At 45.9% G+C, this 26852-nt stretch overlaps 1 protein-coding gene and 1 long non-coding RNA gene across 2 annotated transcripts in view; both read right to left on the reverse strand.

Annotated features, from left to right (window-relative positions):
- Positions 1-5969: 5969 nt before the first annotated feature.
- On the reverse strand, positions 5970-11892 carry LOC120373621. The gene is made up of 4 exons (XR_005585606.1): positions 11043-11892; positions 10516-10848; positions 6694-6874; positions 5970-6199 (listed from the first exon to the last, which is right to left on the reverse strand). It is a non-coding gene; the product is annotated as an uncharacterized LOC120373621 (long non-coding RNA).
- Positions 11893-14095: 2203 nt separating this feature from the next.
- Positions 14096-26852, reverse strand: part of ZNF280D (zinc finger protein 280D) — a 140368-nt gene continuing 127611 nt past the window's right edge. Inside the window, exon 22 of the mRNA XM_039490753.1 lies at positions 14096-14372. The gene's annotated coding sequence lies outside the window, so the exon portion shown is untranslated. The remainder of the gene's footprint in view (positions 14373-26852) is intronic.

Raw genomic sequence — 26852 nt, forward strand, 5'->3', positions numbered from 1 at the left:
CCCTCCCCAGTAATAAAGAGAAAGGCAATACCAAAGAGGCTGACAGGAAAAAAACCCCAACATAAACATGCATTATGTTTTTCTTTTAACATTTCTCAAAGACAAGCTTTGGGAAGAGGCCCTCAAGGGAAAAGAGATAATAGCATTCAGGTGATAGCATAAAAGCACTTTGTTGTCCATACTTTATATACAGCAGTGGTGGGGCCTATCTTGGCAAATTAGTTAGTGGCTAGGTCACTTTGCTGTAAAGCACAAGGCTTGGCTGCAGTGAAGAATGCTTCTCTTCCAGAAACCTAGGGCTAATCAAGACTGCTAAAGGAAAGATTTGTTCTTCTCAACAAAACAAAAACACCACACGCACAACCCAACACTAGAGGGAGCCAAGGTTTTTAATTTTCTGGAAATTTACAGCTAGCACTACAGCCAGCCTTTTGTTTAGAGGATTTTTAAATGCATTGATCATGGATTACTCAGGATTCTAGAGTGTGAATGAATCTCTATTTAAATAATAGGATTTCTCAAACACCTTGACATTTAGGACTTGATCCTGAAACTGTAATGCAGGGCATAGTATTACTGTCCTGAACAATCCCCTTGAGTTCAACGTGACTGCTCACAGCAGAAAACGCTATGCCCACTATATGCCCAGTCACAGGACTGGGCTAAAGTGCTCTAGTTCTGGTAAATAATGCCTACTAGAGAGCTTCAGAAATGCTAAATTTAGATCTCTAGTGTCCAGCCTTTCAGTATGAGGACTGAACATATTTCATAAAAGGGGAGAACAGTCACTAGGGTGAAATGCTTGCAAGCTGAATGGAAACTTTTTTAAAGCACCATCATAGAGGCTCATGGTTAATGTATACCCCCAAGTATACACCTGAGGAAATTTTGTGTTAAAAATAAAAATTCTGCACACAATATTTTAAAATTCTGCACATTTTATTTATCAATGAGTAAATGTGGAAACTCCAGCATGGCAGTGGGGAGTGCAGGCCACTGGCTGCCTGGAGGTGGGAGACCCTCCTGCAGCCCCTCACCTCTGGGCACAGACTTCACAGGGAGGCTGCTCCTGACCCCGACACAGCACAAGGGCTGGCCTGCCCAGAAACATCCTAGGGCCTTGCCGCTCTGTGTCAGCCACCAAGTGTAGGCAGGCAGGCTCAGCCCAGCAGCATCCAAATGTGGAGGGATCCAGGTGTGGGGTGAGAGGGTTCTACGTGGGCATAGGCGGCGAGTTATATGGGCCCGTGGGGCCCATGCTCCAGCAATATTCCCAAAGGTGGGCCCAGCTCCACCAATGTTTGGGCCCCAGGCCCTGTGCTTTGGGGGTCCCCGCGCCAGGGGTCGGCAATGTGGGGTGCTCTCACCTCAGGGGCAGCTCCCCTGCTCCCCACAAGCAGCTCCCTCCAGCCCCGGAGAGGCCCCAGCGCTGACTCGGCTCACAGCCCATTGGCCGGGAACCCCAGCCAATGGGAGCTGCAGGGGGTGGTGCCGAGCTGCCTGGCCACATCTCCACAGCAGGGAGTGGGAGGGAGCCACAGGCAGCGGCTCTCAGCCCTGGGCAGAGCGAGCGGCAGGGTCTGTTCCTGTCGGACTGACACAGCCGGGGGGGTTGTAGGGACAGACAGACACACGGACACAGCTGGGGGGTTGTGGGGACAGACAGATGGAGCCGTGGGCAGGGAAAGGAGCAGCAATGGGCACCCCGGGGCTGGCATAAAATACACAGGACGGGGGTGCTTCCTGAGGGGACTATAGCAACACCCCCCATAGAGCAGACCCAGGTTGCGGCTGGCTCCGCCCATCACAGCCCCCTGCCCCACAGAGACCCACACAACCCTCTGCCCCCTCGAGAGACTCCCAATGACCCCTGTCACTCCTCTCCAGAGAGCCCTCCCCTTTGTGCCAGACCACTCCCCTCCCCCACTGCCTCGCCTCCTCCAAAGCTCCCTACAATCTCCCCCTTTGCCTTCCGCCCCCCAGCCCAGCCCAGCCCATTCCATTGGCCAGGAGGCTCCCAGTCTATTGGCTAGCAGGGCCCATGGGAGCTGCACCTGAGGCAGGGTGCCTGCTTGCAGATGCAGACCTGCTTGGCTGTGCCTCCACAGCACAGGGAGGGGGAGCCACAGGTGAGCAAGCCCTGGTCACCATCATCACAGGCCCAGTAATTCTCTGGATATTTAATTTCACTAAGGCAAAATGTGTGCAATTTTATGGGTTGAATGATTGAATGACATAATACCCACCTGCCTGCATTGTCCATCACGAAGTCCAGTAATTTTGTCAAGTGTTTGTCGCACAACATGGTGGTGCCTACCCCTACCTTGTGCTTCAGGGGGTGATGGGGTCCAGGGCAGCCTGGGGCGTTAGCGGGGGGCCTGGCACTGGCAGCAGCGAGTGACCTGGCCCCAGCCCACTCTGCTCAACCTCGCCAGCTCCCGGCATTGCTCAGGGGCAGGGGCTTCGGGGAAGAGGTGGAGTGGGGGCGGTGTGGGAAGAGGCTGGGCGGAGCAGGGTTGCTCGCTGCTGTCGGCGCCAGGCACCCCGCTAACCCCCCAGCCCACCCTGGACCCCACGTCCCCCTGAAGCATAAGGTAGGGGTAGGCATCTTATGGATGGGACAGAGCCACTTGGGCACCACCAAAAATTATACAAACCTGCCGCCCATGTGTGTGGGGAAATTGGACGTGGGTGGCTCATGGGGGGGGGGGGGGTGCAGGGGCAATGGCACTCTGCAGGGGGGTCCACGTGAAGGTGGTTGGGGCTCGGGGAAGGTGGGCTCTGGGTCCTGGGGGAGTGAGGCTTGGTAGGGTTGGGGTTTGGGTGCAGCTGGTTGGGGCTCAATGGTGTGGAGGTCTGGGGGCTCATAAGGGTGGGCCAGGTGAAGAGGGATGAGGCTTATTGGTGTGGGGGTTTGAGTGTGGGGGATAGTCTGGGTGCAGGGGTTGGATCAGTAGGGGGGTCTAGGTGTAGGGGGATCCAGGTGCAGGGGTGAGGCTTGGTGGGATTGGGTTTTGGTTGAGGGAAGGGTCTGAGAGGGCCCAGATGTATGGGGGTTGGGCTCACAGGAGCAACTCCCTGTACAGTGACCCTTCCCCCCCCCCACAGGTGAGGAGTGATGCGGGCAGGGAGCAGGGTGGAGCTTCTGGTAGCAGGGTGAGGTTTCTGAGGGTGGGTCTGACCTGGCCCTGGACGCTCCTTGCAGGAAAAGAGGAAGACCAGTCCTCCATACCCCCAAACCAGCTGGGACTAGCTGCTGAGCCCAGCTCAGAGTAAAAGCCACTGGCTGGGGTGTCCCCAGCGCCTCCCCCACATGGTGATTTACTATCTGCCAGCTGCTCTGGGCATGTGAAAACATGTGCCCAAGCTTGCCCAAGCTGCTGGGAAGGAATGTGTGACTGCTCTTGCGGCTTCCTTTTGCTTCCCTGTCAGAAGTCATTTTTCTGCAGGGGAAGCAAAGAAATCTGTGTGGGACATTAATTCTGTGCATCCACAGTGGCACAGAATTCCCCCTGGAGTAAAACTAATGCACATTGAAAAAATAATCCCAACTATACATACAAAATTATGGGTTCTAAATTAGCTGTTATCACTCAAGAAAGAGTCATTGTGGATAGTGCTCTGACATCTGCTCAATGTGCAGCAACAGTCAAAAAAGCTAACGTTAGGAAATGGATAGATAAGACAAAAATATCATAATGCCACGATACAAATCCATGCTATGCCCATACTTTGAATACTGTGTGCAGTTTTGGACAGCCCTCTCATAAAAAAGATATATAGAATTAGAAGAGGTACAGAGAAGGGCAAGAAAAATTATTAGGGGTATGGAACAGCTTCCATACGACAATAAACTATAAAGACTGGCACTGTTCATCTTAGAAAAGAGAGACAGCTAAAAGGAGATATGATAGAGGTCTATAAAATCATGAATGATGTGGAGAAAGTAAATAAGAAAGTGTTATTTACCTCTTCACATAACACAAGAACTATGAGTCATCAAATTAAATTAATAGCAACAGGTTTAAAACAACCATAAGAAAGTACTTCTTCACACAATGCACAGTCAACCTTTGGAACTCATTGCCAGTAGATGTTGTGAAAGCCAGAGGATTTTGTATAAGAGGGTTTTAAAAAGAATTAGCTAAGTTCATGGAGATGGTTGAGAATGCAACCCCATGCTCTGGTGTCCCTAAACTTCTAACTGCCAAAAGCTGGGACTGGAGAACAGGAGATGGATTTCTTGCTAACTGCCTTGTTCTGTTCATTCCCTCTGAAGCATCTGGCACCAGCCATTGTTGGAAGACAGGATACTGGGCTAGATGGTCCATTGGTCTAACCCAGTATGGCCATTCTTATGCTGCTCCTCTCCCTGTTCTTGCACCACTAAGGCAGTACCCTTGGTGACTCTAATCAGCTATGGGGCTGGAGCAGAGAATCAGGGAGTTGTACCTGGTTGTTGGTTCCCAGCTTCTCCTCTTTTTCCTCATCTCTTGGCATAGCTTGGATGGCTGTGTGGCTTGGGAGGAGACCTATCCCTTGCTAGATGCTCCCCTAAAGTCAGGCAGAGCCAGTGCAGTGCCTGTCCTGCACTCCTGGGGGCTCCCACATCCTGGCAGGGAAGAAGAAAATGGAGCAACCAGAGCTGCTACTTTCATCCCTCCTCTAATGCAGCAGGCAGCTAGCACCGTAACTGCAGAGCAGCTGCAGCAGGGAAGGGACAGCAGTTGCTTAGAGCACTCCTCACTGACACCAGAGCTGCTCTGGGTAAAATGGTAGGAGGCTTTAGGAAGTGCCGGGCCCAATTTGAATACCCAGCAGCGGTCCAGGTCTTCGGCGGTGGGTCCTTCACCCGCTCCGGGTCCTTTACCCACTCTGGGTCTTCCACGGCACTGAAGGAAATGCCGCTGAAGAGGACATGCTGCTGAAGTGCCGCCGAAGACCCGGACTGCCGCCAGGTGAGTAAAAATTAAAAAGTTAGGTGCTCTTCTTTAGGGCGCAGGGCCTGATTTGGGGGAATCAGCCTAAAGCCGGCCCTGGAGGCAGTACCCCAGCTCTCCTCCTTAGAGGAACAGGGCTGCTTGAAATACTTAAGTTTAGTTCCCACAGAGCATCGCTCAGGGAGCACATTTTCAATTAATAAATAAATACTAATTTTCTTTTTAACTTGATGGCCCTTAAGCAGGGACGGCTCCAGGCCCCAGCACGCCAAGCGCGTGCTTGGGGCGGCAAGCCGCGGGGGGCGCTCTGCTGGCGCTGCGAGGGCGGCGGGCAGGCTGCCTCCCGCAGTTTGCCTGCGGCTTCGGTGGACCTCCCGCAGGCGTGCCTGTGGAGGGTCCGCTGGTCCCGCGGCTTTGGAGGACCTCTCGCAGGCATGCCTGCGGCAGGTCCACCAAAGCCACGGGACCAGCGGACCCTCTGCAGGCAAACCACCAGAGGCAGCCTGCCTGCCGTGCTTGGGGCGGCAAAATCCCTAGAGCTGCACCTGCCCTTAAGTGCCACAAATGGGCTCTGGACCACAGGCTGTACACCACTGGAGTGCCAGCTAAATCAGGATGCTCCCAAATTGTGACCCACACAGCGTTTGCAGGTGGTCTGCAGTGAGTTTGTTGGTCACTGCACACTGACTCCACCACCTTATTTGCAGCAGCAAAAATACATTAAAATATAGAATATATTTTTCCAACTACCACTTTTCCATGACTATAATTGCTGTAGTTGCTCAAGAATATTAAGGTATCCTGAATGGGAGGGGATATGTGCACAAGACAATTTCTGTGTTAATGTGTGGTCCACACTGAAAAAATTTGAGGGCCCCTGACCTGAACTATCTTGTAGCATCCATTACATTATTAAGTGCATTATAGTAATTAACTCGATGTATTTTCTTCATGCATTTATTAAAACTAATCTGTATTACTCTTATGTTGCACATTATAAATTAACAGTATGTTTTAATCTTGTCATTAGGAAAAAGCCTCCTCTAGTTCTAAAGCCCACTTTAATGATCATGCTTATTACCTTCTATTGAGACAGTTTGGAGCGAACAGGCCTGTAATCTATTTAGCTTCAGGAGCATGTCTCTCTCAGTCATGTGGCTCTGCTAATAGACCATTTATCAGGATGAAGGGTGCTCTCTGGAGAGAGCAGACAGCAGGACAACCCAAGCCTGAGTGACAGTCTGTCCAGCGGAGATTGACTTTAATGAAGCATAGAATAAACAGGAAGATTAAGAGGGTGCAAAAATCAGTGACAAGTTTTGGGTTCACCTCACTGTGGGAAACGGGTGACTCACTATGTAGTTTAAATCTATCTTTGGATTATAAATGCTGTATGTCTGTTTTGTTGTTAATGATCACCTACAATACAAATAAACATTACAAGAGAAAAAACGTGCTCCATGATTCGCACACTTGAATCGTCATTATGTAATTGCTTTAAACCCCCCCCCAAAAAAAACAAAACAAAACAAAAAAAACCCACACAGCCCTAATGACTTCATCCCATTCCATCTCCTGATTGCCCTGGATCCCAATAGGATCATCCCCTCCTTTACTTTTTTCCTTAAAATTCTCACTCTTCTCTGGCTTTCCCCTCACAAAACAAGCATGCTTTAGCCTCTCCTATCTTAAAAAAAAAAAAATAAAAAAAGCAAAAAAAACGCTTGACCCATGTAACGGGGTTTAGACTTACCACCGCTGGCGCCTCCTGCTGGTTGCTCTGGGAATTAGCTCTTGTCAGCTGTGGAGCATCCTCTGCACATGGTGTCTCATCCATTGTCTGCTCTGCTCATTTGGGAACCGCCTTGCTCCCCGGTCGGCGGTGTCCACTTCAGGACATTGCCCTCCAGCAGCACCCACTACTCCATTCTCACCTGCTTCCAGGGGAGGGAGGGGAGTTAATAACAGTCCTTCGGCTTGCACCTGCCTCAGTGGTGAACCACAACCCTAAAGTCTAGCCCCTCACCTCAGGGCAAGTTGCACTCTATCTCGGCCACACTCCTCTGTGGCCAGGTGCAGTGCAAGAGGGAGAAGGGGGGAACCCAGGCCCACCCGCTACCCTGGATCCTGACTCAGGGACACCCTAGCAGCAGCCTCTCTCTGCTCTCCTTCTCTCCCGTCTTGTCCGCCTATCTTCCCTGGGCCACTTCCCCTTTGGCCCCATGCACCTTCTCGACCCTTTTTAGCAGGGGCCACAGCCTGGCAGGTAACTGGGCCAGAGCTCTTCTCTGCTCCCCTGAGCCTGCCCAGAACTGCTCTGTCCAAGGCACTACCTCCAGAGCCAGTCCTCCTCCCTTGCTAGTCAGGGAGAGACTACCCTCTCCTTTGCTAGGCAGCCTTTATATAGGGCCCAGTCCAGCCCTGATTGGCTGCCTCTTTCTTTGCCCTGATTGGCTCTCCACAAGCCTTTGCTGATTGGCTGCTGGTCTGCGCAGCCTCTCTGGCCTGTTCCAGCCCTTTTTCTCATGGAGTGGGGCTGCTGCCCCACTACAACCCCCCACTTGCCTCTCTATTGACCCCCAGCTCTAAACTCAGTTAATTCACTGCCTACAATTGCTGTCTGGAGTTGCTCTCCTCCAATTCCATCATAAAACCTCTCCATACTTGCTTCTGCCCCTTATATGCAATTGAAACCACTCTCACCAAAGTCTCTAATGACTTCTTCTTTGCCAAATCTCTGAACCAGTACTCCATCCTCATCCTCCTTGACATGTCAGCCTCCTTTGACAGAGCTGACCATGTTCTTCTTGAAATCTTGTCCACTCTTGGCTTCTGTGACTCTGTCCTCTCCTGGTTCTTCTCATACCTCTCTAATCATTCCTTCAGAGTGTCCTTTAGAGGATCCTTCTCATCCCTCTTCCAGCTTTCTGGGAGGGTTCCTCAGGGCTCTGTCCTTGATCCTCTTCCCTTCTCTCTCTCTACATCTTATCTTTGGGTAATATCATCCACAAATACAAATTCAACTACCATATCTATGCCGATGATTCAGAAATCTACTTCTCTACTCTGGAACTCTCTCCTTCTGACAAATTAAAAACTCAGCCTGGCTCTCTGACATCTCCTCATGGATATCTAGTCATTGGCTCAAGCCCACTATGGCTAGAACAGAGCTCCTAATCTTTGCTCCACAAACCCTCCTTGCTTTCTCCTTTCTCAAACACTGTGGACACCACCACCATGTCTATGCCTATGTCTGAGGCCAGTAACCTGAGGGCCATCTTCAACTCGGACCTTTCTCTAGGTCCTCACAGCTAGGCTATATCTAAGTTTTGCAGATTCTTCTGAATAACATCTCTAAGATACGACCTTTCCTCCATCCACACAGCTAAAATTCTCATCCATGCTCTTGTCTTGATTACTACAACATCCTCTTCTCTGGCCTTGACAAATGCAATTTTGCCCCACCCATACCCATTCAGAATGTTGCAGCAAAGGTCATTTTCCTTGCCCGTCATTTTGAGCATAACACTGTTTTTTTTGCATCCCTCCACTGGCTCCTGCTTCTCTAGTACATCAAACATAAGCTACGTTTCTTCACAACCTATCCCCACATTATCATCTCTCATCTGCTGTCCAGATGTCAACTCCTGCTTATGATTAGGCCACAATGCCAGCCTTCATCACCCACTTATTATATTTTCAACCAAGCACCTTGCGTTTTCTCCCAGACTGCCCACTGCACTTGGGGGTATTTGTGTAAATATCCACAAACTAACTCATTATCCTCCTTCAAATATGTCCTTAAAACTCTCCTATGCCTTGAAGCTTGCCTACCAACCAACCAACCAAACAAAAACCCCAAACAACAAAAAAACGTAAGTTAGGCTACTGGTATGCTGAAACCACCAGTCTGTCATGCTGACCAATATTGTCTCATTGTTGCCTTGTGTTTTTCCACTGGTCTTTCTTTATCTACATATGTTGTCTCTTGTCCTATATTTATACTGGAAGTTATTTGAGGCAGGAGCTGCCTTTTTGTTCTGTATTTGTACAGTGCCTAGGCAAATTGTGGCCCTGGTGTACAATTGGGACTCACTGAAACTATGGTAATACAAATTAATAATAATGAGGGGAAGGGGAAGTTATATATTAAGCAGGGAGGAATCATCATAAAGAGTGGAATCTTTCTCATGTTGAGATTTGGAAACCAGGAGCTTGTGTTGCAATTCTGCATTCTCAACAGTGGATGGCACCAGAATTCAATATGAGAGTGAATACTTCCAATTTACTATGCATACCTTGTGATAACAGAGACAGTGCTTGAGTAAGCACATATAAGCAGATGTACTGAGATTTATTCTATTTAATTCTGTACAAAATACACAATACATTAGGTAAAGGTCAGGATGTTCTCTGTTAAATAAACTATCACCTCATTTTTCCATGTCTTGGGCCCAAATTCTTAATTATGTTAAAACAATTACTTTTTAATTCAAAGCAAAATGACAGACCCTGGATCTAGAACTTATTGTGATAGCTATTGTAGATACAGATTTACATTTTACACCACTGAGTCATCATGCTACCAATTGTTGCCACTATCCTGTAATGAGCTGCGTGCAGAGAAAGGATCCTCTTACATGGAACTCATTACAGGTTCAAGGCTGCAAACAGATTGAATATGGCAATATTTAGACCCTATCAACTACTTATTCTTGAACAAATACAATGCCAACTATTAACACTTTTAAAAATAATTTCCCCCAATAAGCCTGAGTAGGTGATTTCATAAACTTCTTGCTTTATCTTTGTTCATCCCCTTGGATTAAACACAGACAATTGGCTAGCATAGGAATAGTTACCTGGTATGTAAATATTCATTAATGAATTTTAACAGCAAACATGTATTTGGGAACCTATGGCTTCTCAAGTATAATGCTGTTGCTGTTTATTTAATTTATATTTAGGACATTTCATTTAAGATATGATACCCTCACTAGCAATAGTATTTTTAATTCAGATTTATAACTTAAAACAGAAAGGAGGAGAGTATTTTAAATAATTCAGCAGAAACTGTATTAAACAAACATTTAGGCCTAAAGTATTGTAAATTGTTAATGGAAACTATATTGCTTAATTTACAAAAAGTGTTTTTCATTCACCATATGTTACTAGAACTATCATAAAATTGTAATTTATTATGGGGATGAGCCTGGAAAATATTATGCTGAGGCCCCAGGATCATGTCTTGGAACCAGTGGTTGGGTCAGCATTTTGTTTCTGGTTTTAAACTGTGATATGCCTGAGGCAGGAAAAAAGAAGTCTGTTAATTTTTGAAGTTCCTAGAAAACAAATAAGATAAGGCTGAATTCTACAGGCCAGAACACTACTATTGGCAACAGTTCTCAGTAGGTATCATTGTGGACAGTATGAACCCAAACATTTGCCAAGGTAATTCAAACTCAAAAACATTAACGACAGAATATAAAAGGTAAAAGATTTTGCAGTGCCAATATTAATGTTGCCATTGGCAAGAAGTTCAAGTTGGAATTTGAAGGCTTAAACTGTACCTTACCTGTTTGGAAATCACTGTAAAAGTAATTTGCATAAGCTGTCCACTCATTCACTTGGGCTCTTTCACTTTCTTATATGACTGTCATTTTTTGACAGATAGTAATGAAGGTATTAACTGCTGTTTTACTCTGCTTTGTACATTTTTTATTAAAAAGCGCTTTGAAGCCTCAGAAAAAGACAACATATTCTCTGCTTGCATCCGAAGAAGTGGGTATTCACCCACGAAAGCTCATGCTGCAAAACTTCTGTTAGTCTATAAGGTGCCACAGGATTCTTTGCAACATATTCTTTATGTTTGATGACCAAGTAACTTCATTATAGTAGTGTGTATCTGCTGGAAGACAGCAAAGGTTTTGACTGTTAGATACAGTACATTCACTCTTGTTTGCTTTTAAGGTGTAGCAGAAAAAGGCTTTGAAAAGGTCACGTGCAATTTTTCTCATAAGAAAATGCACATTTGGTCAGCCTTCAGAATTTCAGATCTGTGCAAAATATCCAATGCAAAATTAAAACACACTCAAAATTTACCTCCAATTTTGCAGGGTTTTGCACACAGTACATTGTATGATCTTGTCACATCAGTGAAATTGGTATTGAAGTTCATCAAGCATTTAGCTCTATCTGGATGTCCATGGACATGCTGCAAAGGCTTTTCTCTGTGTCTTTTGAATTTTAAACTGAGATTGGTTAGATGGTTGGAGCGGAAGGCACTAGAGTAGGGCTTGGGAAAGCCTCAGTTCCCAGTTCTGCTACAGACCTTTGTGCCTTATTTGTATTGCAGTACTGCTTGGGAGCCCACATCATGGACCAGGTCGCTTTTGTGCTAGGTGCTGTATAAACACAGAAGAAAAAGATATTAAATCCCTATCTGTAATAATCCTTCCTTTCTAACTTTCCCCTCTTTTTCTCTCTCATTTATTTAGAACTGTCTCCTATGTACATAAGATACTTATCACAGATCTTGGTTGGGACCTCTAGGTGATGCTGTAATGCAAACAACTAACAATAATGGTGAGAGGCAAATGGTTGAAGTCACATGCTATTTCTTCTGGTCCTCTAATTGGTTGAGAGTATCCAGTATGACCAAAAAGGTCAGCGCAAACCACCTGAACACATTTGCTCAGCTGGAATAGATGCATTTTGTGTCTTCTTTCACACTATTTTTTTTCTACCTGAGCGGTTCTTATTTTCCCCAGAGCCTGTGCTCTGGCTGTTCCCAAAGTCTTATGTGGTATTCTCTAGCCTCTGTCCCCTGGGGAGAGCAGGAGCCGGCGCAGCTCTATGGGAGTGGTAAAGGGCCACTGATTGCCCTGACCCCCAGATCATCCTAGATGAGGAAGCCATGATCCTTCCCTGCTTGCTGGCCTCCCTCTAGGTACTGGAGTGAGGAGTGAGCCTGCATAAACCAAAGATATTGGATGGGAACATTAGGCACCTAGTCCTTCCTTTCAGCCAAGTATACAGCACTAGGTGATAAGTGATGCCACAGGGTAGTTTTTTTATGGAGTGGTGGCTTGAATAGCCTTTTCTAGATTAGTATTAAACCATTTTTCCCCACCCTTTAGTACCATGAGGGGAAATAAATAAAAATAAGGCAATTCCTTGCTCCCCACTAGACTTTAACTTCACCAGCTCATTATGTTTTCAAAGCACATGCATAGGGTTGTTACCCGTCTGGGTTTTACCCGTACAATCCAGTTTTTGGCTTCTGTGTCCGGGTGCCATTTAGGGTTGCCAGGTGCCCAGTTTTTTACTGGAAATTCTTGTCGAAAAGGGGACCTGGCAACCCTGAATGGCACTTGAATCAAAAGTCCGGTTACTGTGGAGTCAGTGGAGGCACCGTGTCATTAATCCATATCAGCCCCTGCTTAGTTGGGGCCACCTTCTGCCTGCATCACTGAAACTATCCAGTGAGTGATGGGGTGCAGTGGAATGAGTGACAGGGTGGAGCCTCAAGGGAAGAGGTGGAGAAGGGGGTGAGGCCTTGAGGGAAGGGATGGAGGAGGGGGGTGGGGCCTTGGGGAAAGAGGCGGAGCAGGGCTTCAGGGCATCCGGTTACCAGCAATTAGAAAGATGGCAATCCTATACATGTACCTTGCCTAAATTCGACTTTTAGTTAGCATGTGTTAGCTAACCTCATGTTAAATCCTAGTCTGCACAAGGCCTATGAAGGCAGGATCATTTTGCCTGGTTAGGACCTTCAGGTAAGCATAAAAAATGTAATAGTTTCCCCCAGTCCTGATTTACATGTTATTTTGCTGGGGACAGGGTGATGGTTTATTGGGAGCTCTTCAATGTAGTCTTGTCATAGCATGGCTGGTTTGCTTTATGCTCTCACGTGTTTTGGCTACATTAATCCATGGGTCTGCCTGCTTTTTATTTAATTCCCTTCATAGTACTAAAAGGCAGGGACAGAATTACTCAAAGGAACAAAAGAGATGATTATTTTTTACTCAAAGCCTACAATTTGGTTTGACAATGGGGCCCCTGTCCAGCCCCTGGTGTGTCCCCAAGGTCAGTTTACTGTAATGAAACCCTTCTTCAAATCTCCAGATGTGTTAGTGTAACTTTAGTGCCCTCGTGGCCAAGATGGAGTCTGCTCTGCAGGCAGCTCTGGCCAAGAGAAGGCGCGCGCAGGAAGGCAGCAGGAAAAATCCCTTCCACTCCAGGGGCACCTGCTCCAAACCCCCTAGAGTGAACACACACCCCCACAGGAAAAGTACAATGGATATAACAAAGGGAGGTATTTATTTACAGAGGAGAAAAACAACAAGGGGAAATATAGGGGGAGCAGTAAAACAGGGCTGCATCCAAGCCAAGGCCCCACGGGCCCAGTGGGAGCACAGTCTGGACGCGCAGACACTGAGCAATGTGTCTGCACACACAGTTCAGGAGGCCCGAGCAAAGTTCCAGTCCAGTGATGAGACTTGGGTGCTCCTGGTCGTCTTCGGCGCCAGTGAACTTTCCCTCAACAAATCCCTCCGGTGCCCTCTTCTGCCGCTCTGTGCAAAGCCCCACAGAGCGGCCACCTCCCCACTTAACTAGCTACAGCCTCCCTCCTTGTTCCCAATGCAGAGTCACAAGCCCCAGTACTCACAGCCCCACGCAGCTCTGGGCAGCCGTGATACTGGGCCCAGCTCCGGCCTGTCCTTCTCGGGCGATTCCTCCCTGGCACAGGGCTCCTCCTGGCTCCTGTCAGCTGCCCTGGCCTTCCCAGGCTTCCGGCAGGTTCTCTCTCTGCTTCCTTTGCGAGGGCCTGTGGGCTGCACTCTCCCTCCCTCCCAGCTCCAGAGAGCCCCCTGGAGTTTCCCTCCTTTTTTCTCACTTTCCCCCTCCTGCCTAGGAAAAAGATTTAAAGGGGCCATGCTCTCTAAACCCCAAAGAGGTTACATTAGTTATCAGGCAGACAAGTTCACAGATCTCATGGACAGCAGTGATCGCAAGAGATGCCACTACCCAAGTCCTTTGAAGAAATGGTCACCAAAAAGAGAAGTCATGGCTTGACTCTTCTAATGTAAAAAACAAGTAAGGGAAAAGAAATCTTAAAATGGCTAAGGCCGTTTTCTATTCCATAAAGGAACATCATACATGGCAGAAGAGACAATATGTTATTTTCTGTTCACCAGTTTGCAGTTATAAGGAACATAATGTTTTCTTAACCTTTTTAGGAAATTGTTCTCAGGATTCACTAGACAATGCCAAGGAATGAGTCCAACTTATCTTTTGATGCAATGTTTTAAATTTTCCACTCTTGCTCTAATTCTGGTGGAATAACAGATTGCCACTGATTAGAGGTAGGGGTTGGGTTAGCTTCCTCACCATTCAGACATATTTTTCATTCATCTAGAGGCAGGGAATCTGAAAACAAAGGAGAGGCATGAAGGATCTGCATACAAACATAGGCAGTCATGTTTTTTAAAGGAACAGTATTATTATATTTTAACAGTGTTAGATCACTATAAAACCAATGGCTTCATATTACAATGCTACATATGCCATTTTTCCAGCCTCACATTTAAGGGTCCAATCTAGTGCTCTGCTCTGTCTGTGTGAGTGTGAGTGTGAGAGAGAGAATATAAAGTTAAACTAGTGGTGTGGTGAGAAATGCACATTACATTTAAGTGAGCACAGGGAATAACAAAGAAAACAGATGAAGCACATTACAGGTGTCTGTGAGGAAGGGAATATGGATGCAAAGCTCCAGTCTGAGAATTTCAACATCTGTCAACATTAAAATACCCAAGTGGGAATTAGAAGACTAAAGCCTTTAACAAATCGTGCAGGTTACTGATGTTCGGCCTGTGATTCCACAGAGAGTTGAAATTAATGGAGTGAGGCTTAAATTCATCTAACAGGTTTAGGCTAATTTTGTCTTCTGGCAATTGTCTTCCTACTCTGACAGTTTTTGTTTCTTACTTTTAACAATACCTGTACAAATCTCTTTCTCTTTTCTTAGAGGCAGGGTAAGACATGCTGGTTTTAACTTTTAGAGCTGTTTTTCAAGAATATTCCAAACAGCACATGTGAATGCAAGGATAAAAGTACAGCTTCACATTGTTCAGTGTAGGATAAATGGGATTTACAGTCAAAGCTTTTTGAATAATTTATATAAATTGGTGTTTCCTTTACTTGTCATCAGATAAAGTATCTGAATGGGAGCCAGGTTTATTAACAAAGTACTCAACACTGTGGGGTTTATTTACTTTACAAACACCTCCTCCAAAAATGTGAAGGAAAAAACCCTCCCCAAAAGAGTACATCAGACCATTGACTTATTCACAGAAACCCTCTTTGTTGCTGTGAAGATGGCAGACTTTATACTGGGATCTCTAGAAAAGGGACAATGGCAGTTACAGCACAGTCAGCTCAAAGAGTGGCCTTTTTCTGCTTTAAAACACCCCAAACCAGTGGTTTCCCCAGGAATTGAAATTAGGGGGGGTGTTCGAATTTACAGGGGGGGTGTCAGAACCAATGAGATATATAAAAGAGATATGAATAAAGTAAATGTTTTGTTAAGATTATGCAAATTTAACATAAGAATAATGCAAGTTATACCATAACACATAACAGGTCTAGATTTCTAAAAAAATATACATTTAAAAAAAAGTATTTAAATTGACTTTTGAAAAGTAAGCCATCATGGGGTAAGAGGAAAGTCCTCTCATGGATCAGTAACTGGTTAAAAGATGGGAAACAAAGGGTAGGAATAAATTATCAGTTTTCAGAATGGAGAGAGATAAATAGTGGTATCCCTGAGGGGTCGGTACTGGGACCAGCGCTGTTCAACATATTCATAAATGATCTGGAAAAATGGGTAAACAGTGAGGTGGCAAAATTTGCAGATGATACAAAACTATTCAAGATAGTTAAGTCCCAGGCAGACTGCGAAGAGCTACAAAGGGATCTCACAAAACTGGGTGACTGGGCAACAAAATGGCAAATTAAATTCAATGTTGATAAATGCAAAGTAATGCACATTGGAAAACAATCTCAACTATACATACAAAATGATGGCATCTGAATTAGCTGTTAACACTCAAGGAAGAGATCTAGGAGTCATTGTGGATACATCTCTGAAAACATCCACTCCATTTGCAGCAACAGTCACAAAAACAAACAATGTTGGGAATCATTAAGAAAGGGATAGATAATAAGACAGAAAATATCATATTGCCTCTATATAAATCCATGGTACGTGCACACCTTGAATACTGTGTGCAGATCTGGTCAAACATCCTAAAAAATATATATTGGAATTGGAAAAGGTACAGAGATGGGCAACTAAAATGATGAGGGGTATGAAACAGGAGGAGAGATTAAAGTGACTGGGAATTTTCAGCTTAGAAAAGAGATGACTAATGGGGATATGATAGAGGTCTACAAATCTTGACTGGTGCGAAGAAAGTGAATAAGGAAATTTTATTTAATCCTTCACATAACACAAGAACTAGCAGTCACCCAATGAAATTAATAGGCAGCAGGTTTTAAAAAAACAAAAGGAAGTATTTCTTCACACAATATAAAGTCAACCCAGGGAACTCTTTGCCAGGGGATGCTGTGAAGACCAAAACTAAAACAGGATTTTAAAAAGAACTAGATAAATTCCTGGAGAACAGGTCCATCTGTGGCTATTAGCCAGGATGAGAGGGATGCAACACCATGCTCTGAGTGTCCCTAGCCTGTTTGCCAGAAGCTGGGAATGGGCAACAGGGGATGGATCACTTGATGATGACCTGTTCTGTTCATTCCCTCTGAAGCACCTGGCCTTGACCACTGTTGTAAGACAGGGTACTGGGCTATATGGACCATTGGTCTGACCCAGTATGACCATTCTTATGTAAAAATTAATTATAATAAAAATGTTTAGTACAGAAACTCCCCAACATAATGACCTCCCAAGATAGCAACAATGTGAGATAACAACCTTTGCAAATACTGCATTTTAAAAATCTTGGCCTACTGGGAAACATATTTATATAAGTTTCCATTCCCAGTCACAAATCTAGCATTCAGGAGCAAAGTGACTAAAATATAGTCCAACAAACAAATGTTTATTTAACGTGCCCCTCACTTTTCCCTCCACCGCACTCCACTCACCGGTGTTGTCCTTGGTCAGTGGAGACTCAGAGTTCAGAGGTGCTTTCACGTGAGTACACCTTCCAGGTGGGGGACAAAAAGGCACAGTTCGCTCTGGCCACGGCTGTTCTTTGTGCCACCATTCACTCCACCACTCTGTTGCCAATGGCCCTGCACAGTCACCTTCTGCTGTCACCTACTACTGTGACCTCTGCGAGTTGGTCTCTTGAGGTTCCACCAGCTCTCAGTGATTTCAGCTGAGCTCTCAGTGCGGGAACCTCGCTGCTAGTGCAGTCTGGGCTGTCTCTTACACAAAAACACTGTACCCACAGGAACATTGTCCCCACAACAGGACTAAGCACTTAGACCTGATTGTCAGTGATTTCAGCTGCAGTGATCACTTAACAGAACAAAAGACTATGGAGCCTAATCAGCTCTGTCTTTAAACAGTGGAGAGGGACAGGTCCCCACCCTCTCTCTTGATGCCTTCAGATCATCACAGGCTAAGTACAGTTCTACTGCCCTTTACTCATACAATAAGAACAACATTTCATCCCCCTTTCCCCCCACATTCAAGTGGTTTGTAACCCAACCCCAGCCAAAATCTATCACTTGGACAACACAGCTCTGTTTGCTGGATACCTAGGTAGATTAGATGTGAATGTAAATATAATCTGGCCCTGAAGCCTTAGCCCCAAGCTCATCACTAGCTGTCAGGGAGACCTCATTTAGACTTTGCTTACAAATCATCATTTGAAATTATTAGGTTGGCCAACATCACCGAAATGAATGCACTGACATCATAAAAAACAGCTGTATAAGGAAGCAAGGAAGCTAGTCTACGTTCATACTTTTCAAATCTATTATACTTTTTCAGATACACATATTTTATCATATACTGTATAAGCTTTTAAAGTGTGTATTAATGTTTCAGTTTAAATTCAGATTTCCAAACAGTCACTAAATTGGTATGTAACTAGCTCACAAAACTGGGGGGGGGGGGGTGTTGGGAAAATTCAGAGGGGGTGTAGGGAAATCACTGCCCCAAACCAAGCCACCCTGGCTGCCAGAAAAGCAGAAAGGCTGCTCTGGAAGCAATGGGTGGTAGCCATGCCTGAGTCTCATGCATGCTGCACAGCAAGCAGGAATTTAGAAGTGTGGCATAAGCTAAAATGTTAACTACTATAATGACCCTCTTTCAGGATTTTGCCTCCAAAACCCCCGGCTTTTGAGTTCCTCTCCAATGGCGACTCTCATAGCTGCAGCAAGTCAGTAAAGTTGAACAATTAAAAATAAGCAATACTAATAATATGGGGATGCTATAAAAACAAGTCACCTGACCTTAATGTGTGTAAGCATCTGCTCTCCTCAGCCTATCCCACTGTATGTTGTTATCTTTTCCTAGATCTGTCTAAGGGTCTAATCTCACACATTTTTACTCATTTAAGTGGTCTTTACTCATGCAAGTTGTCCCAGAGTCTGGGAGTCTTTAAAGGCCCCAGGTGAGCAGGGGCCTTTGTTTTACGTCCCCCCAGAAGGGTCTGACAACAGGAAGCCTAAATCCTACAAAGATCACAGCCTGGCATCACTGCTTGGGTAAAGACCCATGAGCAGTATAAATCAATCAATCAATCAACGCCCCCAGCAGGCTGCCTTTAAATTGTTCCAAGCTCATTTGCATCAGCTCCTCTATTCCCTACTACTACTCAGTCCATACAGTCGAGAAGTTCTGCTGCTCCCTCTGTATTCATTGCAACCCCCACAACCTCCAGCCTCACTGCAGGACACCATCACACCTCCTCCACAAACCAGTCTGCAGCGGAAAGAGCAAGCCCTGGAAACAGTAACAAACAAATGAAATCAAGCAAACCAGATATTCACTACTAATCCAGTGTACTCCTTACATACCCACCTGCAGAAACCATGATGGGAACAGCTGCATACCCAGTCCTCAAAATGACGCTGATCACTGCTACATCAGTGGTCAAGAAGCCATTCATTCACTATTAACAACCTCAGAAGTGATGAGACACTCCTTCTTTACCTGCATCACACAAACCTGGTTAGATGACACTCTGGGCACTGTGCTGACCCACATGGTCTCCCTCAACACAATCAGGGCTGGAAACATCCCTTGGGCCTTTCCCTGTCTTCAGCCCATTCACACAACAAAAACCACTTAAAGCACTACAAGGAATCCAAGCTACCACATGCCCTTCAAGGTTGGTAAGAGCTGCCTACGATCATCTGTCTCTTCTTCTGATGGTGATTATTAATGACATTGTTGAAGAGAGGACCCTTAAAGCATGCACTGAAATAGTTCAGCCATGCCTCACAATGACAAAACAACATCTTTTAGCGCTCCTTCTTTAGACGTTACCGTAGAAGAATCGGGCACATTGTATGTAGTAACAAGTAAAGAACAAGGTGCCAATTTATACAAAATAACTCAAATAGCTTTGAATGTAAACCCCATTTGGCATACATTGATGTAATTGGAACTTCTCATATGACTAAAGCCACTTGCTGAAGAAATGATCTACAGGACCAGACCCTTTGATCTGATACTTCTTGAGCTAGAGATTGTGGCGTTTGTCCATATAGTACAATGTACTTACTGTATAAGTAATAAATAAAAATGTTGTCCCAAGATAGCTGCAGAATTGCCTGGCTTTATATTGCTTAGTTGCTAATTTTAGCAACAGTCTTTTTTAGCTAAGTAACTGCAGAGATACCATGTATCTCTCAAAGGAGACCAATGCCTTGATTATTTCATGTAAGAACTGAAGAAAACCAATGTAGCCTGTTTAATTTAGCAAACTGGACCCACAGAACATTAGTTCTTGATCTGCATAAGTGATTACTCTGAAGGGAAAAAGACTTAACACCTTTCATACCAGGATTTTTTCACCTACAGAGTTATGTCTCATTTTCATTTGAGAGCTGCAAAAGAAACGGTGGGGCAGACAAGTGTAATCTATGTGCCTATCTGTAGGGTGCACAGTGTTGCATTGTACAATTTTGGGGAATACAAGGATTGCAGGACCTGAACTGCTACATTGAGATCTGAATGTCCAAACTTCTAAAGTTCAGGGGTATTTAGATTAGAAGTCTTGTTCAGTCTGTGGTAGAAGATCCACCTGCAACATTAGAATCCAGATCTGGATTTGAATTCCAGTCTCCCACAAATGTTGTGGATGTTCTGATTTGGGAGTTTGATTCAGGCTCATCTCTAATTATAGGTATTAAGACAACATTAAGGACAACCTTCTCCTGTACAATCACATAAGAGAGCTTTACTTTTATACTTTGCCTTCCCCACACACAGGGATCTATTCAGGGACATTTTAGTTTATAAAAGAGAATGGATATAGGTCCTCATTGGGAAGAAGAATGGCTTATTTACAGTTTTACTGACCAAAGTATTAGCTTTGAAATCTAAAGGAAAGTATTTCATATTCATTTGCCCTTAAATGAAAATGGATAGAAATAAAAAAATTTGAATGACTATTTTGTTAAGTTCTCTTTTAGAAAGATTGATTAAAATAAGTTCTAATTATTTACCTAAGATACAAGGCTCATTTGTCAAATAGTCACACCATAATGGGATGTTCAAATCCCATATTTGGAAACTACTTACGTTAATAAAACAGGCATTTGCAATGTGTACCTAAATACTAACTTGAACATCCAGTTTGGGCATGATCAGAAATCACTTCATAGTGAAATCTCACTTGGTCTCTGGTAGTGAAGAAGCACCACCAAACTCTGAATAGTTGTTGCTTAGTTTTCATTGCATTTTCCAACTCCTCACAAGCCAGACCTCCACCAACAGTACAAATGCCCAGCATCTAATCAAGGATCCTGCTGAAGCCATGAAATATACACAGGCCATCAAGAATCATACACACAACCTTGTTACCCTCTCAGATGAAGCACAGATCACCTGGAGTGGTATACATAATACTATAACACATACAACTGCTGAAACAATTGGCTTCAGATGAGTGGGCAAGAAACCTTGGCTTTCTAAAAAGACCTTTGATACATTAGTGAAAAAAGTAGAAGCACATATGAATGGAAATGTCCAAAAACATAAATGGCTGAAAGGCATTTTCTGGGCCATAGCAATTTGTGACCATGAGTTCTACGTCAACTCCCATGGCTGACAAAGCAGAAGATGGCCTAAAGAATAATAATCTGCATCCTGCCTACAAAGCCATCATGTGTCTGGCTGGTAACTATAAGCAGCCTTCTAACATTGTCATTATGAAACCAAAAGGTTCTCCCTGCTTATTGATGGATGAGGTCTTGGGCAGATGGAAAACACAGTGTGAAAGTATGAAACCATAGACACAGTGTGAAACCATAGACCTGCTGATGATTGTCTAGAGCCACATGACCTAGCAAACCACACAGCTGCAGATCTAGAGATGAACATTGATCCTCCATCACGTGAGAAAGCATGAAAGGCCATCTAGAAGTTATGGAATGGATGTGCTGATGGTATTCCACCTGTGCTACTCAAAGTGCTTTAGAACCGGTGAATATCTGCCTGCATCAACTGTTCTTAAAAACGTGGACATCAGGCAGAGTATCAGCAAAAGGGAAAGATGGCATCATAATATCCCTGTTCAAGGGCAAAGGATCTCACACCGAATGTGACAATTACAGGCCTATCTCATTGTTACCAGTCCCCAAAAAGGTCTTTGCTCACGTTCTGCTTGGTAGGATGCAGCTTCTTCTTTACAGACATTGTCATCCACAGATCAAGACTATGCCAACAGCTCTGCCTTGTTTGTGGACAAGTCATAAAATCTCAGCCTTACTCTCCTACATCTCCAAGATGCTGCCTGCATTAGGGGGTTTGTGATTTGGCATCTGTCCCACACTGGCAGAGAAGGGGTTAATAGAGCTCCGGGGAGGCTGTGTGGGGAGCAGCCAATAGGAGAGGGGCTGCAAGTAACAGCCAATCAGGGCACAGCAGCGCCACATAAAAGGGAGCTGCAGGGCAGTGTAGGTCAGTTGCTGATGGGAGCCCATGGAGTAAAGACTGCATTCCAGGAGGGCTGAGAGAACTGTAAGCACCTTGAACACAGCAGTGGCCGGCTCCTGGGACTGAGCAGCTGCATGGCCTGAGATAAGGGTGAAGAAGGTGCTGGGGCTATGGGGCAGTGGCCCAGAGAGTTAGAGCAGCATTGACTGAGGTTACAGAGGAGCAGCAGGAGGTTGCTATTTACAGGGTTCCTGGATTGGGGCCTGGAGTAGTGGGCGGGCCTGGGTCCCACCCCTCACCGCTGGGGAAGTGGCAGGACTGTTGGACAGAGAGATTTCCCAACTCTGCCCTGGAAGGGGGAAACACAGATGATGACCTAGCTGGAGGGCTGAGTTGAGAAGAGGATGCTGTGATTCTGGGAGCTGAGAGAGGAGCCATAGGTGGGAGCAGAGACAGAGTGCCGGTGTGCAGACCATGAAAATGCCCTTGAGCAAAGGTCTACGACTCAGACAATACACCACCAACACTGCCTTGTTGGTGGAGAAATCATAGAATTGCAGCCCTATCTTCCATAGGCCTCCAAGATGCTGCCTACACTATGGGATTGAACATCTCATAGCAGAACAACTCAGTCTAGAACTCAGAGATGAACCACCAGAACTCCCAGTGCAGGTGGGATAGAATGCTGTGGTGAGCATTGAGGAGATCATCTGCATAGGCTGCCAGCAGAATTCAGAGAGTTGCAGCAAACGGGACATTCTTCAATTAATAGGTCTCGTCACCTCCTGCATGAAGTCCATGTCTGTCTTAGTGCAAAGATGTTTTTGCATCCATAAGCAAAAGTTCAGGATCTATCAAATCTGTGTATTACCTGTACAGCTACATGGGTCAGAAACCTGGACCCTCTTACAGATAGACTTGGAAATGCTAGAGACTTTCCATATGTACTGTCAGCACCAAATCCTGAGCATAAAGTGGTTTGGCCTTGCTTCGGTTGCTCATTTTATTCAAAAGCAGCGTTGCACACTCTTTGGCCGTGTTGCCAGGATGGATAAAAACACCCCAGCATGCCATGTTCTCAAACTCTCTGTCAACCCATGAAGGGGTGTATGCCCTGACCCTACCTGGCACTGCTTGCAGGGTTGCCCCAGAGATTTGTGAATTTGCAGAATTCAGCCAGATCTGAGAACTTCACTGCACAACATTTGGTGTGACCTGTGGTCACCCTGACTGGTGTAACGATCATTAGTAGACTATGCATGTTGATGATACAGTATTTCAGTATCCCTATGAAGATATTATGTTTGAAAACTGGTATTCTGGAATCTCATAACCACAAAATTGTATTAAAATACACATATTTAAAATAAATGCAACTTCCATAAAACAGTGAGTGTTGCAAGTTAACGGTCAACCTGGATGAGGAAAAGAGAAGCTTATTAGCCATGACAAAAAGGAGGCTGATCATATTATGAAGATCTAATGTGCTTGGAGCCTAGTTTTTGTATCTTAAGCAGATAGTCTGTTTTGTGGCTAGAGCTTGGAAGTGTGCCAGTACTCCTCCCCTCACAACCCTTGTCTATGAAGGTTTTCTAAAGTCTGGCTAAATCCTGCAGCCTTAACTCAGGGAGGACTCCCACTAAAGGCTGAAGGAGACTTGCCTATGTCTGCAGAGTCTGGTTCATAGTATACATTTTAGAAGGCTGCTGTTGGAATGAGGATACTTGTAATCATACTTAAAAGAGAAAGGACGTGGCTCTAATTAGGAAACAAGTGTGCAGTGGAAATAATTTGGATACCAAATTACAAAGCAGATGAACCAAACACCTAAATTCTTCCCTTAAAACAGCTCTCCTGACCGAGACACCGACTAAACCTCTGTAGAACATGATGCAGCAACTATTAGTATTCAATCCTTATACTGTAGTATCCCCCAGAGAGTCCAACCAGGAATAGGACACCCATTGTGCTTGGTGTTGTACCAACATACACAATGACCCAATCCTTGCCCCGAAGTGTTTACAATCTATAAATTATAATCTGTAATCATAGTTAAGAGTGGACTTTTTTTTAAAACTCTTATACAAGTGGCAAAATTCTGAAAATCAAGATAATTACAGCACTAGCTCATCCTGATTTGTGGGGCTATTTTTAGAAAAGAAGAGCCTGATGTGCTCTGAGCTTTTTTATATTTGCATTAAGTCCTCTGTGATTCCTCCACTGAAGTGTGTGCATATGCTGAGTCCATGCGAGATGCTAGCACTGGCGCTTGTCATAAGAATTAAATCCCTCTCAAGCTTGTTTACAGCTCAGTGCTTGTCATACTGCTCCCTTGAGCTTCATGGCTGGTTGGGTTTCTCCCCCCACCCCTGGCTCTGTGAAAGATTTAATTTCTTTTTTGTTTATGTGTGTACTTACACTTGCAGGTGCAGGAAAGAAAAAAATTGCTGTGCCCAGATGTTTTGAAGCTGCAGTAGCATACATACAGCTCAGATTAAGGAGAAAAATTGCATCAGATAAAACTGACACTTCTAGTACAGTATTCTATAGAGTATTTAATAAACCTATCGTGTTTCACTGACAATAAGACTCTTGAATTTAATTTGAGAGAGACCAGAATATTTTAAACAGTTACTGGTTTAACTCGTTTATTGCTGATTTTGCAGAGAGCTTTATGAAGTCTGAAGATGGCCCAGTTACATCTATCCCATTTTCAATGTTGCAAAATATTTTGCTGCAATAGTTAGTCTCAGACTTCAGTATAACTACTGCGTACCAAGCTGTCTTAGCTCTTTACTGAATTAGTTGGACCTTAGGAAGCCTGATCCAGATTTCATCTTACACTTTGAAAATTACACTGTTTTCATAAAAAGAACTCTCTTGCCGGTCATATACCTCGGTACTAATATTTGGAATCCTTGCCTGAGTTGCCAATACTGCAACTCATTGCACTACTGGTGTCTTGAATCACATTTTGTTAAAAGTATCTCTTCATTTGGTAACTGCAACAATACATTCACCCCACCACACACTCAAGCATTCTATAAAATGTGCCGGGATTAGCCAATCAAGCTTTCATAGGTGTCTTCTGTATTCATCGTGCTATACAGTAATGGTTTGTCTGTTTCACCTCCACAGCATACTGTAGAGAAAGGAGTTTATTGAAATCAGTAGCAGGGCAACCAGTGGTGAGCTGCAGCCGGTTCGCACCGGTTCGCGAGAACTGGTTGTTAAATTTAGAAGCCGGTTTAGAACCGGTTGTTCCTGGAGGGACAACTAGTTCCAAAAGGGCTTTTAAATTTAACAAAAGCTCTAGCAGCTCCCTGCCCTTCCCCCGGCCCCAGCTCACCTCACTCCGCCTCTGCCTCCTCTTCTGAAGCTCCTCCGGCTTCTCCTCCCCATTCCCATCTTCCCACGAATCAGCTGTTCGCGTGGGAAGCCTGGGAGGACTGAGAAGGAAGCAGCGGCTTCCTGCAGGTGAGCTTGGGCTGGGGCCAGGCCAGGGCTGGGGGCGCCAGTGGGAGGAGGGCTCCAGGCGCCGCGCCAGCCGGGGAGATCGCGGCCGGACCCTGGGGCCGGGCGGCGCGGCTCCGGCCCCGGGTCCAGCTGTGACCTCGCCGCCGGGCAGCGCGGCACGGCTCCTGCCCGGCCCCGGGTCCGACCAGGCAGTGAGGCTCCGGCCCCGCCCCGGGGTCGGGCCTGGGCGCCGCCCGGGCCGGGCCCCTGGGGCCGGCCCCCGGGTCCGGCTGGGCGGCGCGGCTCCTGCCCGGCCCCCGGGTCCGGCTGCAACCTCGGCCAGGCGGCGCGGCTCCTGCCTGGCCTCCGGTCCGGCCCCGCCGGTGGCGCAGCTCCTGCCCAGCCCCGGGTCCGGCCGGGCGGCGCGGGTCCTGCCCGGCCGCCGGGTCCGGCCCCCAACCTCGGCTGGGCGGCGTGGCTCCTGCCCGGCCCCGACGTCGGCCGGGTGGCTCTGGTCCCAGCCCAGCTGGGCCCCCACCTCCAGGCAGCACGGTAAGGGAGCAGGGAGGGCGTGTTGGATAGAGGGCAGGGGAGTTGGGGGGGTGGATTAGTGTCGGAACAGTCAGAGGGCAAGGAACAGGGGGATTGAACGGGGGCAAGGGTCCCGGGGGGGCAGTCAGAAAGGAGCAGGGGTTGGATGGGATGGTGGGGGGCAGTTAGGGGTAGGGATTCCAGGGACAGTCAGGGGACAGAGAGAAGGGATGGTTGGATGGGGTAGGAGTCCCGGGGTGCCATCAGGAATGAGATAAGGGGTTGGATGGGGTGGCAAGGGGCAGTCAGGGGACAGGGAAGGGGGGTGGATAGGGCACGGGTCCCGGGGGGGGCTGTCAAGGAACATGGGGGGGGTTGGATGGGGCAGGAGTCCCCTGGGGGGGGTATGACCCCCTCATGGGGTGAGGAGGAGGGAACCGGTTGTTAATATTTTGGCAGCTCATCACTGAGGGCAACTCAATACTTTGTTCAAGTTTAGTGTGCGGATTTGGAATCCTGCTTTAGATATATATTTAAAGATATTTAATAAATATACATATATATTTCTAGTTACTAGCCAGGTAAATCTGTTAGCACAATTGTGTTCAGAACAATGTTTATTTTAATCTTCTTTGACTATCTTACCCTTTGCCTTCTTCCAATGACCTATAAACTAGAGGGTCTCACAACTTTATTGCTTAGGTGGACTGAGCTTGCAGATGGTAGGAGGCGCAGGAACACTTACTCTATCCCTGAACCTATAGACATTTTACAGGATA

Source organism: Mauremys reevesii, linkage group 10, assembly GCF_016161935.1.
Source record: "Mauremys reevesii isolate NIE-2019 linkage group 10, ASM1616193v1, whole genome shotgun sequence".
Lineage (NCBI taxonomy): Eukaryota > Metazoa > Chordata > Testudines > Geoemydidae > Mauremys > Mauremys reevesii.